Source organism: Panthera pardus, unplaced genomic scaffold, assembly GCF_024362965.1.
Source record: "Panthera pardus isolate Hobbes unplaced genomic scaffold, ASM2436296v1 HiC_scaffold_6, whole genome shotgun sequence".
Classification (NCBI taxonomy): Eukaryota; Metazoa; Chordata; class Mammalia; order Carnivora; family Felidae; genus Panthera; species Panthera pardus.
The window spans coordinates 70,806,579-70,819,344 of NW_026526991.1; the positions used below are offsets into that span (position 1 = coordinate 70,806,579).

Consider the following 12,766-nt stretch of genomic DNA (forward strand, 5'->3'; position numbering starts at 1 on the left):
GGGAGAGAATTCCAATTTTTTTATCCTTCTACACGAAGCATAAATTCAACAATTTTCTCAACTGAAGTATACATAGTTTTCATGTCTAGCAAATCTTTAAATTGGAGACCATACTGCACAGCACAGGAAAAGTATGATTGGTCTTCATTTTGAGCTGAGACTGATATATATGAAATATTCACCTGTAATTCTTTCTGCACACTGAAGTAAGAATGTATTAAATTCCTCCTCCACAGGACAAATATTTGAAGACAACCATTCATCTGTTCTCCTGGTTAAATGTATCTATTTAACCATCCCGGTCTCCTTTGTTATTACTCTCAAAATCTGGCATTTAGAATTTGTTAGCAAAATGGTCAACTGTAAGGAATAGCTGTAAAGAATAATGCCCCCCTTGGTGTGAATGTTGCACCCAATATATTCAGTATTGCATCAAATTTGTTTTATTTTAGCATGAGTGAGCGGAGAGGCAGAGGGAGGGAGGGAAGGAGAGAGGAGAGAGAAAAGAGAGCGAGGAGAACATTAAGCAGGCTCCATGCTTAGTGAGGAGCCTGCTGTGGGGCTTGATTCCATGACCCTGGAATCATAACCCGAGCTGAAATCGAGTTTGACACTTAACTGACTGAGCCACCCAGGTATCCCTCGAATTTTAGTGGTCCCCCAGTTTTCTTATACCAATCCTACATCAGTATAAAGCTATATGTATCACATGTGATGATTGTCTTAATCATTTTATCCTTAGCAGTAAATATTTTTAAGCCAAGATGTACTTTTATTTCTTCCCTAATAGCCTCAATTCATTTACTCTTTAATTCTCATATCTGAGGGGTTTTTTTAGTTTTTTAATTTAAATCTCATATCTGACTTTTAAATAAGTTGTCTCAACTTCATATCACAAGTAAATCAAGAAGTATGCCTTCCATGTATTTATAAAGTACCTACTAGTGTCCCCAACAGGGTGGATCTAGAGCTCTAGAACATACCTTTAGAAACAACTCTCCAGTTTGCCCTTAATCTCCATTAATGAGCCAAATATCACTGATTATAGTTTTGAATAGTCTTATTGATGTGACACGTGTACATAGTTAAGATATGGTGCTAAAATGTTGGTTAAAAAAAGCTATCTCCTGGTACAGTGTTTCCTGCCCCAGAAATAATCTTTAAATCCTTTGATTTGTTTTCTTCCATATTTCCAATTAATAGGCTTTTTCTGCTATTTCTTGATGCATCAAAAACATCACCTATTGGCTTCATTTAATAGAGGTTGAGACTTTAACTCTCAAACTTTTTTTTTTTAATGTTTATTTTTGAGACAGAGACAGAGCATTGGGGGGGGGGGGGGCGCGGAAGGGCAGAGAGAGAGGGAGCTACAGAATCCAAAGCAGGCTCCAGGCACTGAGCTGTCAGCACAGAGCCCGATGCGGGGCTCGAAATCGTCAATCGTGAGATCATGACCTGTCGGACATTCAACTGACTGAGCCACCCAGGCTCCCCAAGACTTTAACTCTCTTAAATGACCAATAATTCTATAATTCTATAAGCCTATCTTCCAAATAAATTTCAGTTAATACTACACCTTCTGCCAGTGTCTACACTGTAGTGTACTTTGAAGTACTCCTTTCTTACAGAACTCTTTAATTTCCCTGGAGTTAATATAGCTTTGCTTAAAATTTGCTTAGATTTTTGACGTTCAATCACTATTCTTTCTTTCAAGTGCCTGAACAGGTATGTATGTAAAATCTCCATGAACATTTTTTTTCTAAAATGCCCAGATATTTCCTTTTACCTAGACTTGTTGCAGAGATCTCCCTCCAAAATAAAATCTTCCTCCTCTCATCTGGACTTAACCCTATCGTACCAGTCTCTGATCCTGTGAAAGTCGTTTCACTCATCTTCAATTTTGACTTTTTTGTGCCTCACATATTTCTTTTTAAAATTTACTCTCTCTAGGGATGCCTGGGTGGCCCAGTCAGTTAAGAGTCTGACTTCGGCTCAGGTCATGATCTGACAGTTTGTGAGTTCCAGCCCCAGGTTGGGCTCTGCTGACAGCTCAGGACCTGGAGCTACTTTGGATTCCTGTCTCTCTGCCCCTCCCCCGCTCACGCTCTGTGTCTCTCTCTCTCAAAAATAAACATTTAAAAATTTTTTAGAAAGTTACTCTCTGAAACACTTTTACCCATGTCTTCTTAAGAAAAATGAGGGGGCGCCTGGGTGGCCCAGTCAGTTGAGCATCCGACTTCAGCTCAGGTCATGATCTCATGGTCTGTGAGTTCAAGCCCCGCATCGGGCTCTGTGCTGACAGCTCAGAGCCTGGAGTCTGCTTTGGATTCTGTGTCTCCCTCGCTCTCTGCCCCTCCCCCACTCATGCTCTGTCTCTCCCTCTCTCTCTGTCAAAAATAAACACTAAAAAAAATTAAAAAAAAAAAAAATGAGACAGAACACTTTTCCATCTTGTAAACCTGAGGCTTTAATCAATCTTCATATTTGATTAATAATTTGAATGGCTATAGAATTCTAGTTTGAGAATAATTTCCCTCAATTTTTTTCCATAATTTTTAAGTATAATTAACATTCAGTGTTATATTTTCAGGCGTGCAACACAATTCAATAATTTCATACATTAGTGCTCATGACAATGAGTGTACTCTTAATCCTTTTTATCTATTTCACCCATCCCCCACCCACCTCTCTTCTGGCAGCCACCAATGCTCTGTATTTGAGTGGGGTTTTTTTTGTCTCCTTTTTTTTGTTGTTGTTTCCTAAATTCCACATATGAGTGAAATCATATGGTATTTGTCTGTGTGACTTCTTGCACTTAGTGTTACACCCTCTAGGTTCATCCATGTTGCTGCAAAAGCAATATCTCATTCATTTTTATAGCTGAGTAACATTCTAGTGTGTATACACACAACGTCTTGATCCATTCATCTATGGATGGACACTTAGGCTGCTTTCATATCTTGGCTATTGTCAGTAATGCTGCAGTAAACATACGGGTGCATATATCTTTTCAAATTAGTGTGCTGTACTTTTTGTAGCTTCCGTATTTTGTAATTGGAAGTTTGTACCTCTTAATCCCCTTTCTCTTTCACCCATTCTCCCACCCACTCCCTCTGGCAACCACCATTTTGTTCTGTATATTTAAGAGTCTGGTGTGCAGGCTTTTTTTTTTTTTTTTCCTTTGTCTTGTTTTATCTTTTTATTTTGTTTCTTAGATCTTACACATGAGTGAAATAAAATTTACCTTACAATTTGTAAGGCATCTTCTAGCATTCTGACCTATTTATTGAGATCTAGTGATTCTGAAATCTAATCTGTTTTTTGTGCCCTTATGTTTATACTTTTGTTGCTGAGGCTTTTGGTATCTTTATCCCTGTCATTCTAATATTTCATGATGAGGTGACTTTATATGTTTAAAGTTCAGTTTTCTAGCCATTTTGTGGGCCCTAACATTAAGGATAATTGTAATCAGAAAATTGGTTGTATTTTTTTAAATAATTTCTATGCAGTGGTTTTATTGAACTCATTCTAGTGGAAGGTTGGTATTCTTGGATTTATCCTCTAATTCTCTTTTTATTCTCCTATCTTTGTCATTTGGTTTCACACACTGGGAAACTGTCAATATCTATACCTTCTCTTGAGTTATTTTAGTTATGTTTTTAATTATCAGAAGGTTTTTCTTTGCATTCTAATTGCTTTGGGGTCATAGTATTCTACTCTTATTTCTTCCATACAACATCTATTTTCTTTTATTAATTACAGTTTTTTGAGGGGCAATTCCTGATTATCTCTTTAACCTTCATACACTTTCTTTAGGGTGAGGGTGGGAGTGGTTTTCTGGTTTTCCTATTGACGATTTCCTCCAAAAGTTGATGATTTTCTGCAGCTCCTTATTATTTAAAAATAAGGCACTAGAGAATTGATTGGAAACTCTGCATTTGCATAGAGTTTAATGACTGAGTTTCCCTGTCAGTCAGTTCTTGAAGGTCTGTTCTTTTGGAGACCCAGTTTCTCAGAGAAGGACCCTCTAATGCCCTACCTGCGAGCCAGAGAAATATGGGCAGAGAGGCTAAGTAAGGCTCAAGAGTTCAACGTGTGGAATTCCATTATTTTTTCATCAATCATCTCCAATTCAAGAGCCTCCCTCCCCACCCCCCACCCCATTTAATTTCTTCAGAGAAGCCTCTGATCTGGCCAATGAGGAGTGTATCCAGTGCTGAGCCTCTTGGCCCTGAAGGTACGAGTTTGTCTTCCTTCCTATTGGTCTTCTTCATTCCCTTCATCCTCTTTAGATCTTCCAAAGTTACTGAAATCTATTTGATTCACTCTGACTTTGTGGGATTGAGGGAGAGGAAATGAATACATATGGTCACACCACCATTTTTAACTGAATCTGGTTGTTTATTTTTTTAACCAGATGTCTATTTGCCTTCCCTTCCTGTTTCTCTACCTCATGCCCACTGTGACAATAACTTAAGGTATGTCTGGTGTGTTTTTCAGTGTCTAGGTAAGCAGAGTTTGTTTTACAGGGAGAACAAGATAGAATCTTATTGGAATTCCATTGGGGTGATTATCCTTCTATCTCATCGCTGAATGAATTCTAAATGTATGTGCCTTGAACAACCTCCATATTCTATTCAGGTGTTTCATAGAGAAATCCATGCCATAGATTGTATTTTCACCAGTTTGTATTTCCTAAGGATTAGGAAAGGAAGAAAAAGGGGAATGGAAGTTTAATATGCATTTTGAGTCTTGTGTCAAGCAGTGTTTTAGGTTATTCATATGTTATCCTTTAATCTCACAACTACCCTGAGGTGGGTATCATTGCCACCTTATTGTGAGAAAACAAGATCAGCAAGGTTAAGCACCTAGCCCAAGGTTGCTCAGCTGACAATGGACACTCAAATGTAGGTGTCTGATTCCAAATCCCATGCCCTTTTATTCTACCCTCTACTTCCCAATAGTAAAAACTATTAAACCCCACCTTAAATTTTAACACAAAGAATTCATTTTAATCTAATTAAGATAATTTTGAAATTAGTTTAAATTCACTAAAATTAATCCCTAAAACATTCTTGCTTCACAACTTTTATTACATATGATAAATAGATGTAAATATGTTCAACGGGTATTGTTCTTTTAATTTCAACTCTGACTTTTCCTTATCAAAGCATTCATAGATCTTTTTTTATTTCTCATCTGAGAGTTCTCTGTCCTTTTCAGACCATTATAACCCTACTTAAAAGCAAACTTCTTGGCTTTATTTCTATTAACTCCCACAACTAGCACAGAACATTTGTAGAAACTTGAAATGGTAAATCCTGCTATTCTGCTGACACTTGATTTTAAGAATTTTATAAATGTTACCATAGCAATGCCTTAAAAGTCAATATTTTTGAAAGGTATGCTTTCGTCATTTTTCTGACCTTTTAAACTTTTTATGGTCTACCCACACTAAATAGTTTTCTAGTTTGTTCCATCCAGGGAGGCAGGTGCTCATGACTCTGGATGTAGGCTCCCAGGGGACAAGAGTGGGGTTTTCATCTTGGAATGTGCCATACAATCTTACAAAAGTAATGTCCTAGTTGTTGTGATTTGTATAAAGACATTAAGAAAAAGTAAACTTACAATGATGACCCCAAGGAACTGTTTAGATGAGTTCTAATTGCTAAACAGATTTTATAGAAGAATCAGAAATGTTCATTACCCCTTTGTAGTACACACAACTATACTATTAGAAAGCTAAGAAAATAAATTACAAAATTTAAACTTGAGAGTTTTTCCTGTTTTGTTTTGTTTTTAACTATAGATAGTGCTTACATTTTGAATAAAAATTACATTTACTGGGTGATGAGTACTAGGGAGGGCACTTGTTGGGATGAGCACTGGGTGTTATATGTAAGTGATGGAATCACTAAATTCTCCTGAAACCATTATTACACTATATGTTAACTCGTTTGGATTTAAATAAAAATTTAAAAATTTACATTTACTCTTACAGCAAAATAAACCTGAGTTCAATAACTAATGTTGGCATGTTTGTAATGATTGTTCATCAAATCTTATTATTGAAGAAAACTAATCAGATGATTGGGTACTACAGTTATCTGTCACTGGGATGATTTTTCCTTCTGATTTTCTGATATTTTATACGTATAAAATAATATCGTATAAGAGAAAATTTCTGTAAAGTATTTGCATTAGTTATTGATTGCAACTTTGTTTCAGGTTTTATATTTGAAGGTGAAAATAATCACAAAACTTGTCCAAAGTCATAATTTAGACAATATTAATTATATTGAAATATAATTGAGATATTAGCTTAGAACTATGAATTCATTGTGTATGTACATAAATATATACAATATGTATATTTAAAATAATTTAGAACATGAAATAGAAATTAAAATTATAATTATCGGGGTGCATGTGTGGCTTAGTTGGTTAAACCACTGACTTCAGCTCAGGTCATGATCTCACAGTCAGTGAGTTCGAGCCCCCAGTCAGGCTCTGTGCTGACAGCTCAGAGCCTGGAACCTGCTTTGGATTCTGTAGCTCTCTCTCTCGATGTCTCTTGAAATGAATAAACATTTAAAAAAGTGTTATAATTATTACAATGACATGAATGCAATGTAAGTTTGCTGGATATGTTTGTTAATAATGTGTTTCTTTGTCCCTTAAGTTGGGACTCAAAACATTTTTGCAAATGAATCTGACTTAAAAAAAAATTTAAATGTCTGGAGTTGCAAACTTTAAATTAATCAGAAGCAATGCAATAGAATATGAAATATTTCATATTCAGTAGTGATTATTTTTAAGACCAAATGCTGTCTTGGCTTATTAAAGCTGTATAATCAAAGAATGTCTGTAACAGGTTAAAAAGAATTTTCAAACTCCATTTAATTTTGAAACTCTATGTATAATCTTTCAGGAAATACTGTGAATAGGGTCACTGTTGATAGATTTAGTATCTTACTCTTTAGTGCACATATGCATTGAATTAAAGGAACAGTAGCAGTACTATTTTACAGAGCTAACACCCCACTCTCACTATGCATATTTTGCCTTTTTTTGTTCGTTTAAGCCTATTCTATAGTCTGGCTATTTATTCTAACTACGTTAATGTGTTACTTCTGTGATGAGGAGTTCTATTTAAAATAGTGTCCTACCAATGTAGGGCATGCCCCTAATTACAGAGTGGTTGCATAAAACTCATCTAAAATCTTACTGAAATTGGGCTTTACCCTTAGATATGTAGATGTTACTGGCTTCCTGAAGATTTCAAAAACCATGCTGTTCCTGGGTTCAGATGCAGCCTTCTCATTTTACTTAAAGAATGCTACAGGCTTCTTAAAAATAAAAAAGAATAGATAAGACATATATGCATGTACACATACACACAAGTGTTTTATTCCGCAAAATATCTAATTTATGGTCTGTCTTGATCTGAAACTCATTTCCCTATTATGTCATTTCATAGATCAATCTTGTTTTGTGATAGTGTTGTAAGGACATTTATCATATAATTACCAAAAAATTTAAAAAGTCTCCTGCCAAATAGTTACGGTCAAAATTTCCCATTAAAAATTTTTATCTTTGCTACAGAAGCATAACACAGTTCAGTTTTGCAAAAGATCAAAGATAAATAATACATGTTCCTATACTGAGAAATTAGTTGATATTTTTAGAACTGGCACTTTAAGGCTAAGGAACACACAACTAAATTCTCTCAAATTATTTCAAGAGACACTCTAATACCTGATTATATTTTTTGCTATCATTGTGTTTAAATCCCACCATTTTATACATAGTAGTTTGATGCTTCTTCAGTCACATGTAATGGAAGTGATTTCTGGTTTGTAATGAAGTGCATTCAGATTTAGATCTGTAATGTGCAACGATTGCGTTCCTGGGAGTTTGGCTCTTCTAAAACAAAATGATTGCGTGAATGCTTTTGTTACCTGGTTGTAGGTTTTCCTGGGTTGTCTGAGGAAATGGGCTAATGCCTGCCATACAATGAGTAAGTGGACAGGTATGACGCCCAGACATATGGCTATGAGCTTTCACATTTTCGGCAGATGACTACGGACCTTGCTGTCAGGAGACAGATGATGTGCTAGCCAGAAATAAAGCAAAAATTCACTTCATCCAATTTTTCCAGTTTTATTGAGGTATAATTGACATGCACCAATACAGAAGTTTAAGGTGTACAGCATGATGATTTGACTTCTCTTGTGAAATGTTCACTGCTGTGAGTTTAGTTAGTATTCATCATCTCATATAGACACAGTAACAAAAGCAAAAATAATTCCTTGTGGTCTTTTAGAATTTATTCTCAACAGTTTCCTGTATATAGTATCACAGTGTTAACTATAGTCATCAGGATATATGTTACATCTCTAGTACTTATGAAGTCTCTACCTTTGATCACTTTGCTCCAGTTCCTCCCTCTCATCGTCCCCCACCTCTGGTAACCACAAATCTTATCTCTGAGTTTTTTGGTTTTTGTTTTTTTAAGACTCCATATATAAGTAAGATCATACAGTATCTTTCTCTGAGTTATTTCACTTATAATGCCCCCAAGGTCCACCTATGTTGTTGCAAATAACAGGATTTTCTCACTTTCTATGGCAGAATAATATTCCATTGTATATATGTGTGCCACAGCTTCTTTTTTTTTTTATTTAAGTTTATTCATTTATTTTGAGAAAGAGCATGCGAGTCAGGGAGGCTCAGAGAGAGAGAATCCCAAACAGGCTCCACATTATCAGTGCAGAGCCCAGTGTGGTACTCGATTCCACTAACCCTGAGATTATGACCTGAGCCAAAACTGCTTAATCGACTGAACCACCCAGGTGCCCCTGCCATAACTTCTTTATCCATTTATCCATTGATGGACCTGGGTTGTTTCCATGTCTTGGCTTTTGTAAATAATGCTATGAATGTAGGGGTGAAGATATCTTTTGAAGTTAGTATTTTCATTTCCTTTGGATAAATTCTCAAAAGAAATGGATCTTATGGTAGTTCTATTTCTAATTTTTTGAGGATTCTCTATACTATCTTTCCGTAGTGGCTGTACCAGTTTACAATCTCACCAGCAGTGCACACAGCACTGTGTGTTTCCTTTCTCCACATCATCACCAGAATTAATTATTCATTATTTTGGTTATGGTCATCCCAATAAGAGTGATGTGATATTTCATTGTACTTTTAATTTGTATTCCCCTGATTATTATGTTGAGCACCATTTCATGTACCTGATGGTGATGTTTTCCATTACTGAGAACTGGAGTTAAGTAAACTTCATTTCCTTATTTTGTTTAGCAATATAAGTGTCTAGAATCAACATCTGTCACAAACTGTCAATTCCCTCCTTTATAATATCTTTACAAACAAAATAATAACCCACGCCTCAAATATTAAAAATAGTCTTATTCTGGAATTATGTACAACTTTAAAAACAAGAATAGACTTGTTACAAAGTGAGTCATATTAAAATGATTAATTCCAACTTTCCACCTTGGAATTGAAAGTGCCATCCAACCTGCACAACTCTGGAGATTGTATTTCATTTTTAGAGCTTGAAAATCCTATATTTGTTTCAAATTTTCTTTTTGCCTTAAGTAGACATTTGTCTTCACCTAGTTTATGGGAATAGGCAGTTCAGGTTACTTATATTTAATGTCAGCACTTCTGAAGTAGATTGTATCCTATTTCTACTATCCCACCGCATTTATGAAAATATCTCAGAACTTAACACTATGTTAACTAAGAACAATAGGGATGATTTTTAAGAATTCTTTTGATGAGAGTGCAGGAAAATACACAGTGTTAGTAAAATCTCAAGGGAGTAGGATGGTATCAGGAATATAAAAGAGAAAAACAAACAAAAAAATTTGCTGAGTACCAAAGAAAAGAATTGTCATGTTTGAGTATTCCTATCAAGTGGGCCAATTTGTGGTATCTTTGCAACTCAGAACGTATTGTGGTTTGCAAGAAAGAGGGTAGCATTTCACTAGTTATTCCCTTTATGAAAACCTCATTCCAGCTAAAACATGATTCTTTGCATAACATGATCTCTTCTACTTAAATCATCATATAGAATTCATCAGACTTGATAAATAATATACTTACTCCCCTTCAAATCTTGAGGAAAAAGAGCTCTACTTTAAAAGTGCAACCAAGCATAATTTATTTTGCAATTCTTTGTGCTTTATGTCTGTCTTTCCTAGAGAACTTTGGTTTACAAACCAATAAATACATTCCAAGGAATTTAAAATGTGTTAATAAATTACCTTAGAGTTTAAGAAAAACAAAAGGAATTGCTTACACCAAAGATCAACATCAATTAATCAGCCGATATTTACTCTACCTGCCTTTTTGTGGGTGATATGGGTAATCTTTAAAAGGTCCTTGACCTCCAGAAGTCTGGGTAGATAAAGAATGTGACAAAAGTAGAAAATGATGAAGTGCTAAAACCAGAGTGAGACTCAGAAGAATTTAGAGAAGTGAAAGATTGACATGTATTTACCTTAGACATAGGATTGACTTAGACCTTTAAGGATAAATCACATTTAGCAAGCATCAAAGGAAGTGATTAATTGAGGTAAAAGGAAATAATGTGAATTAGGCACTCTTGTTGAGTGAATATGTCACATTAAAGAGAAAGTTACTGTATTATGCCTAAGTAGAGCAAAGGTGTGTGTTGAAAAGTAACAATATAAGGTCAGAAAGGTATGTTGACTAAAATTTAATGGATCAAGAAAGCAAAAAAGAATATAAGTTTTGATTTACTTTTGAAGGCAATAGGAAACCATTGTCAGTTTTTGAGCCAAAAAAATGTTTAAAATTATGTTTAATAATAGTCTTGGTTAAAGATTAGAATAATGATGAAGAGAAAGACGATCTTGAGTTAGAGTAGGAGACACTATTCAGTTTTATGAAGAATAATCTTGGCTTTGATAGTGCACTACAATGTCTGAGTTTACATTCCATTCATAGATATTGCTCGTAGAGGAAATACATCGCTGAATTCTAAAGTAGAATCTTTAGTATCCCCTCTTATGGTACATAGTTTAATAAATGAATGGTCATTTTTATCAGAAATATCAATAATCAGCTGCATATTTACTGTGTGATTCTTGGATTTCTTGGCATTGTTAAAACTCAGAATTTTACAAAACAGACACATGGGCAATGTCCAGAGAAGACTTACTAAACAAATATATGACCATCCATCTTTGTCCATCGACAAGCTTACTTCTTCAAAACTGACTTTAAATATCACCTTCTCCTTGCTTGAGTACTTATCAAACATCCCAAAAGGAATGGTTACTTTTCAGAATTTCTTAAATCCATAATTTTTATTGTATTATTTTAATGGTCTTTATGACTTGTGTTTTTTTCTGATTTTTATTGGGTTTAATATTCTGTAGATCTACTTTGGTATAATTGATTTAATAGGTGGTATGTGTCATTTAGATTATAAATATTTTGAGAGTAAAGGGCAAAAGCAAAAGGTGTTTAATGAATCTGTGTCTTCAACTCTTGGTATATAGTAGAAACTCAATAATAGAACAAATAAGTTACCAAATATTTTTACATCTTCCATAAGAACAATTGTGTTGATCTTAATTATCCACAGTAATGCTTGCTGACAGGAAGAGTAATGAATGCTCTTCTGTTCTAAAGATCTAAAGCTTAGAAATAATAATATGTACCTCAGGAGAAAAACATTTTTCCATGTGTGAACATGTATATATACTTCCTGATGATATATGCTTCATGCTCAATAATATGTAATGTTTCTGGTATAAAAGATAACATACTCTTTGAAAAACAGATAGTGAAGTCAAGAAACAGGGAAGTACCCAAGTCAGAAAGAACAGAGCATATAGCTAGATCCAAGAGAGAAGGTCAATAGGAAAGAATGCATACTCACTGTAAGTTACGAAGTTCCCTTAGGGATTTTCACAGAATTAAGTGTGTTCTAAGTGACCTGTAAGTGACATTTCAGATATGATAATAAGTCTTAATAATCAAGGCACTGAATTAAATCAATTGCCTACACAAATGAGATATAGTATTGCAGATCATATAAAATGATAAATTATCCCCCAACTGTTTTTTTAATTTAAAATATTTTAAGCATCTAATAGTCTGTATTAGATAGTCTCACAGTCTTTGAACTATAGATAAAATATATAATATATTATCTAATATTCTCAGAACTCAGTGTATGTTTCTAAATGAAACCATATGTGAACAGCTGTCTCAGAGGTATGATAGGAGTTGTCTGGAATCCGTGTCTTAAGTTTTCTCTGGTACATATATTATGCTGAAAATTGCCAACATCCTGAAACCATGTAAAGGAAAACAGTAGAAAAGGAAGCTAATATTTATTGAGAACGTACTGTATGTAACAGGACTGGATTAGACCTTTCATATTCTTTATCTCATCTTTATAATGAACCTGTAATATTGGTGTTATTATTCCCATTTTATAAATGAAGAAACTGAGTCTTGGACAGATTATGAAATGCACCCAGAGTCACCCTGGTAGTAAGAAGCAGAGCTCTTTCAAAGAGCCCAAGCTCTTTCCACAACATGGCTCTGGCCTCACTCATTAAATGGAAACTGGCTGAAAAATGAAGTCATTGTTTCACTTACATCTTTACAGAGATTTTAGTTATCTTTTTACTGAGTATATTGGAGGGTTGATTGTACAGAGATATGTTTCCAGATTGATGCATAAAACAAACCTGAA

General features: G+C 34.7%; 1 protein-coding gene across 3 annotated transcripts in view; it reads left to right on the forward strand.

Moving 5' to 3' along the window:
• Window positions 1-12,766, forward strand: part of ADAMTS20 (ADAM metallopeptidase with thrombospondin type 1 motif 20) — a 178,399-nt gene that overhangs the window by 119,860 nt on the left and 45,773 nt on the right. The gene's annotated exons all lie outside the window — the stretch shown is intronic.